Below are 6,496 nucleotides of genomic sequence, written 5' to 3' on the forward strand. Positions count from 1 at the left end.
CCAACCTTCTACCCTCTCTGGACCTTTTTATATCCACTGTTGGTGCAACAACTGTCTTGGCTTCTCTACTCCACTGGCCCACTCAAAACGGGAATAGTGCCGGAGGATTGGTGTACTGCGCATGTTCTTCCATTGTTTAAAAAGGGTTCTAAGAGTAAACCTAGCAATTATAGACCTGTTAGTTTGACGTCAGTGGTGGGTAAATTAATGAAAAGGATACTTAGAGATAATATATATAAGCATTTGGATCAACAGGATCTGATTAGGAACAGTCAACATGGATTTGTGCCTGGAAGGTCATGTTTGACTAATCTTGAATTTTTTGAAAAGGTTACTCGGAAAATTGATGAGGGTAAAGCAGTGGATGTTGTCTATATGGACTTCAGTAAGGCCTTTGACAAGGTTCCTCATGGAAGGTTGGTTAAGAAGGTTCAATTGTTGGGTATTAATGGTGGAATAGCAAGATGGATTCAACAGTGGCTGAATGGGAGATGCCAGAGAGTAATGGTGGGTGGCTGTTTGTCAGGTTGGAGGCCGGTGACTAGTGAGGTGCCTCAGGGATCTGTGTTGGGTCCACTGTTGTTTATCATGTACATTAATGATCTGGATGATGGTGTGGTAAATTGGTTTAGTAAGTTTGCAGATGATACTAAGATGGGTTGTATTGTGGATAATGAAGTAGATTTTCAAAGTCTACTGAGAGATTTAGGCCGGCTGTGTGGCTGAAAGATGGCAGATGGAGTTTAATGCTGATAAGTGTGAGGTGCTACATCTTGGCAGGACAAATCAAAATAGGACGTACATGGTAAATGGTAGCGAATTGAGGAATGCAGTTGAACAGAGGGATCTAGGAATAACTGTGCATAGTTTCCTGAAGGTGGAATCTCATGTAGATAGGGTGGTAAAGAAAGCTTTTGGTGTGCTGGCCTTCATAAATCAGAGCATTGAGTATAGAAGCTGGAATGTAATGTTAAAATTGTACAAGGCATTGATGAGGCCAATTCTGGAGTATGGTGTACAAATTTGGTCGGTTAATTATAGGGAGGATGTCAACAAAATAGAGAGAGTACAGAGGAGGTTTACTAGAATGTTGCCTGGGTTTCAGCAACTAAGTTACAGAGAAAGGTCGAACAAGTTAGGTCTTTATTCTTTGCAGCGCAGAAGGTTAAGGGGGGACTTGATAGAGTTCTTTAAAATGATGAGAGGGATAGACAGAGTTGACGTGGATAAGCTGTTCCCATTGAGAGTATGGAAGATTCAAACGAGGACATGACTTGAGAATTAAGGAACAAGTTTAGGGGTAACATGAGGGGAAACTCCTTTACTCAGAGAGTGGTAGCTGTGTGGAATGAGCTTCCAGTGGAAGTGGTGGAGGCAGGTTCGATTTTATCATTTAAAAATAAGTTGGATAGGTATATGGATGGGAAAGGAATGGAGGGTTATGGTCTGAGTGCAGGTAGATGGGACTAGGGGAAAATAAGTGTTCGGCACAGACTTGAAAGGCCCAGATGGCGTGTTTCCGTGCTGTAATTGTTATATGGTTATAACATGGATAGATGACATTTCACGGAGTGCTGGAGTAACTCAGCGTGTCAGCAACATCTGTGAAGAACATGTATAGACGGCGTTTCACAGATTGCTGGAGGAACTCAGCGGGTCAGGCAGCATCTGTGTAGAACATGGATGGGTGACGTTTCACAGGACAATGAAGCTAGTTGGAGAATGGTGGCCGATTAGGAAAAGGGGAGATGCAACGAGACATGGGTGTCATGGTACACCAGTCATTGAAAGTAGGAATGCAGGTGCAGCAGGCCATGAAGAAAGAAAGCATTCATAGCAAAAGGATTTGTACTGCAGTTGTACAAGATCTTGGTGAGACCACACCTGGAGTATTGCGTTTTGTTTTGGTCTCCTAATCTAAGGAAAGACATTCTTGCCATAGAGGGAGTACAGAGAAGGTTCACCAGATTGCTTCCTGGGATGGCAGGACTTTCATATGAAGAAAGACTGGATAGACTCGGCTTGTACACGCTAGAATTCAGAAGATTAAGGTGAGATCTTATAGAAACTTACAAAATTCTTAAGGGGTTGGACAGGCTAGATGCAGGAAGATTATTCCCGATATTGGGGAAGTGCAGAACGAGGGGTCACAGTTTAAGGATAAGAGGGAAGTTTTTTAGGACCGAAATGAGAAAATCATTTTTTACACAGAGAGTGGTGAATCTGTGGAATTCTCTGCCACAGAAGGTAGTGGGGGCCAGTTCATTGGCTATATTTAAGAGGGAGTTAGGAGAGAAGGCAGGGATGGGATACTGAGTTGGATGATCAGCCATGATCATATCGAATGGCGGTGCAGGCTCGAAGGGCCGAATGGCCTACTCCTGCAACTATTTTCTATGTTTCTAACTAGGGTTGGGGAGGGATGGAGAGAGAGGGAAGGCAAGGGTTACTTGAAGTTGGAGAAATCAACATTCATATCGCTGAGTTGTAATCTGCCTGTCCTGCTGAGTTTCTCCAGCATTTTGTGTCTATCTTCAGTGTCATCCTGCATCTGCTGTAGATGCCCCATCTACACTAGTTCCTCCTGCCGGCATTTGCTCCACATCTCTCCATACCTATCCTATCCATGTACCTGTCAAGAGTCAAGTGTATTTTATTGTCATATGTCACAAACTGAACTATTAAATGCTGACTTACGATACGATAGAACTTTTATCTATCCAAGGAGGGAAATTGATCTGCCAACAGTCGTACAACACAAGATAAATGTGGTCATGGTGGCGCAGCGGTAGTGTTGCTGCCTTACAGCAAATGCACGCCGCAGACCCAGGTTCCATCCGGATTACGGGTGCCGTCTATACGGAGTTTGTACGTTCTCCCCGTGACCTGCGTGGGTTTTCTCTGAGATCTTCGGTTTTCTCCCACACTCCAAAGAGGTACAGGATTGTAGGTTAATTGGCTTTGGTAACATTGTAAGTGTCCCTAGTGTGTGGAGTAGTGCTAGTGTACGGGATGATCGCTGGTTAGTGTTAATGTGCGGGGATCGCTGGTTGCCACAGACCCGGTGGGCCGAAGGGCCTGTTTCTGCGCTGTATCTCTAAACTAAACTAAACTAAACATGAAATTAAAGTGATGAGTGGAAAGGATTGGGGATGTGCAAAGATTGGGGAGGGGGAAAGGGGTAGTCAGTCTACCCCACGACAGAAGGGGGTGGAGTTGTACAGTTTGATAGCCATTGTGGAGCAGGATCTCCTGTGGGGTTCTGTGCTGCATCTTGGTGGAACCAGTCTGTTGCTGAAGGTGTTCCTCAGTGTGTCATGGAGTGGGTTACGTAGCAGCACAACAGTAGTGTAACATATTGCACTGTAAAACCCTTACTAAACAGCAAAAAAAGTTCAGTATATATTAGAGAAACGGACAATTAGTCCAAATAGTCCTGTCCAAATATCTTCTAAATGCCATTGTACCAGCCTCCACTACGTCCTCTGCAGCTTGTTCCATTTACCCATCTCCTGGGTGAAGGGAGTGAATTAATTATGGTAGACAAAAATGCTGGAGAAACATAGCAGGTGAGGCAGCGTCTAGATGCATGCTGGCTCATCCGCTGAGTTTCTCCAACATTTTTGTCAACCTTCCATTTTTCCAGCATCTGAAGTTCTTTCTTAAACAAGTTAATTATGGTAGGAACTTTAGGAATGTTGGATTCAGCCGAGTCTTAAACGATGCCACTGTAGCATAATCTATTCCGTTTTGAACTAATCATGCTTTTGTTGTTGATGGGGTGAGAAAACGTGAATCTTTGAGGCTGGGCAAATATCCATGGGTCAGGCAAACTTGTTTAAATTGGACAAATTGCATTTTCACTTCAAATGAAATAAATTGGCTTGTTTAACCGTTGCTTATTCTTCCACGTGAACTCGTTTACAGCATCTGCAGACTCCTTTTAATTTAAAATTCTTTTAAAATAGGGTTTGACTTAGTCAAATCTTCACTTGAAGACCCAACTTTTTGCATCTTTGAACCATGAATTGGAGACCCAAAAATCTCTGTCGAATTGGTTATCAAAATTACCATGTGCTCCCCGGAATGATGCCAGCTCTTGTGAACATTTTCATTATGATTCTTCACTTTTCCTTCAAATTCGACTTTTATAAAAAGTTTCAGCTTGTGAACTTTAAACAGCCCTTTTATTTTAAATATCCTTCGCAGACTTGGTGCGCTGAAGGGCCTGTTTCCACTCTGCATCTCTAAATCTAAAACTAAACTCACACGCACGGCTGGTTGTAGGAATTACAGAGACATGGCTGCAAGAGGGCTGGTGATGAGAACTGAATATTCAAGGATATATCTCCTATACAATAGACAGACAGGTGGGCTGGGTTGCTCTGTTGGTGAGGAATGAAATTCAGTCCCTTGCAAGGGGTGACATTGAAACAGGAGTTGCGGAGTCAGTATGGATAGAACTAAGGAAGTGTAAGGGTAAAAAGACCCTAATGGGACTTATCCATTTGGCATTACCAATGGTGTTAGACAAGGGGGAATTTTGTCCCCAGTCCTTTTGTGACAGAGGAACTGAAGGAAATCCACATTAAGCAGGAAATAGTGTTGGATAAACTGATGGGACTGAAGGCCGATAAATCCCCAGGGCCTGATGGTCTGCATCCCAGGGTACTTAAGGAAGTGGCTCTAGATATCGTGGATGCATTGGTGATCATTTTCCAATGTTCTACATATTCAGGATCAGTTCATGTGGATTGGAGGGTAGCTAATGTTATACCACTTTTTAAGAAAGGCGGGAGAGAGAAAACAGGGAATTATAGACCAGTAAGCCTGGCATCGGTGGTGGGGATGATGCTGGAGTCAATCATTAAAAGATGAAATAGCGGCATTCGGATAGCATTAACAGGCTCGGTCCGAGTCAGCATGGATTTATGAAGTGGAAATCATGCTTGACTAATCTTCTGGAATTTATTGAGGATCTAACGAGGAAAATGGACAGGGGAGGGGGGCGAGTGGATGTGGTGTACTTGGACTTTCAGAAAACATTTGATAAGGTCCCACATAGGAGATTAGTGGGCAAACTTAGGGCACATGGTATTGGGGGTAGAGTGCTGACATGGATATAGAAGTGGTTGGCAGACGGGAACCAAAGAGCAGGGATTAACGGGTCTCTTTCAGAATGGCAGGCAGTGACTAGTGGGGTACCGCAAGGCTCGGTGATGGGACCGTAGATATTTACAATATACATCAATGATTTAGATGAAGGGATTCAAAGTAACATTAGCAAATTTGCAGATGACACAAAGCTGGGTGGCAGTGTGAACTGTGAGGATGATGCTATGAGAATGCAGGGTGATTTCGACAGGTTGGGTGAATGGGCAGGTGCTTGGCAATTTAATGTGGATAAATGAGGTTATCCACTTGGGTAGCAAAACCAGGAAGACAGATTACTATCTAAATGGTAGGTACACAAAAATGCTGGAGAAGCTCAGCGGATTCCTCACTGATGGAAGGCAATAAAGTCTAACCTTCTTCCCTCATTTTTCTCCTGCAGTCGGGGCAGTTGATCGATGTGTCGGGGCGATCCAAGCCCCCGTGTCGAGGCACTAGTATGGTGAAGCGTCTCAGGCTGTGAGTAGAATACAATAACACTGCTTCTGGTTGACCCAGAGAACACGGTCCCTCATTGATGTGTGGGAAGGACCAGAACTGCTAATGCTGGTTTGAACCAAAGATAGACACCGAATCTGGAATATCTCAGTGGATCAGGCAGCATCTGTGAAGAAAAGGAATGGGTGACGTTTAGGGTCGAGACCCTTCTTCAGACTGAGAGTCAGGGGTGAGGGAAATGAGAGATATGGAAGACATTTGAAAGCAGATGATGATCAAGGAATAGTAGATTGGTTCATTCGAAGGTAGATACAAAATGCTGGAGTAACTCAGTGGGACAGACCTTCTCTGGTGAGAAGGTATGGGTGGCATTTCGGGTCGGGACCCTTCTGCAGACTAGAATGGTTCATTGTTGGCAGGGGAGAAGATGGCATACAATCAGTAAAATTAATCAGGACAGTGTAATCAAACCCGAAACATCACCTGCCCCTTTTCTCCAGGGATGCTGTCAGTCCCACTGAGGTCCTCCAGCCTTTTGTGTTTATCTTCGGTTTTTCATTGATCTTTGACATTGCCCTCCATGGTGAATAGAGCCTTTTGTTATACAGGCCTTGTTTTCTCAGGACCGTATGATGCTGGGGAGGTCAGTATCCGTGATGGACCGGGCAGTGTCCACCACCTTTTATAATCGCCTCCTTACCTGGGCTTTCGAGTTGCCAAACCTGGCCGTGATGAAACCAGTCAAAGATGATGCCATGTGCAGGTCCACCACCGATTTTCCGGCACCCTTGGTTCCAGGGCCTTTCTGGATTAACCTTTTTGCCAGACGAAAAGAGGTCATGGTCTCGAGGGGAGTTCAATGGTACTGGAGCCGTCCACCTAGGCC

The 6,496-nt window shown here is 44.4% G+C and overlaps 1 long non-coding RNA gene across 1 annotated transcript; it reads left to right on the plus strand.

The window, feature by feature from the left end:
• The first annotated feature begins 602 nt into the window (after positions 1-602).
• Positions 603-5,635, plus strand: LOC116969536. Its single transcript, XR_004410821.1, has 3 exons — positions 603-613; positions 3,324-3,326; positions 5,555-5,635. It is a non-coding gene; the product is annotated as an uncharacterized LOC116969536 (long non-coding RNA).
• Positions 5,636-6,496: the final 861 nt, after the last annotated feature.

The sequence above is a fragment of the Amblyraja radiata genome, unplaced genomic scaffold (genome assembly GCF_010909765.2).
Source record: "Amblyraja radiata isolate CabotCenter1 unplaced genomic scaffold, sAmbRad1.1.pri S70, whole genome shotgun sequence".
In the NCBI taxonomy this organism is placed as follows: Eukaryota; Metazoa; Chordata; class Chondrichthyes; order Rajiformes; family Rajidae; genus Amblyraja; species Amblyraja radiata.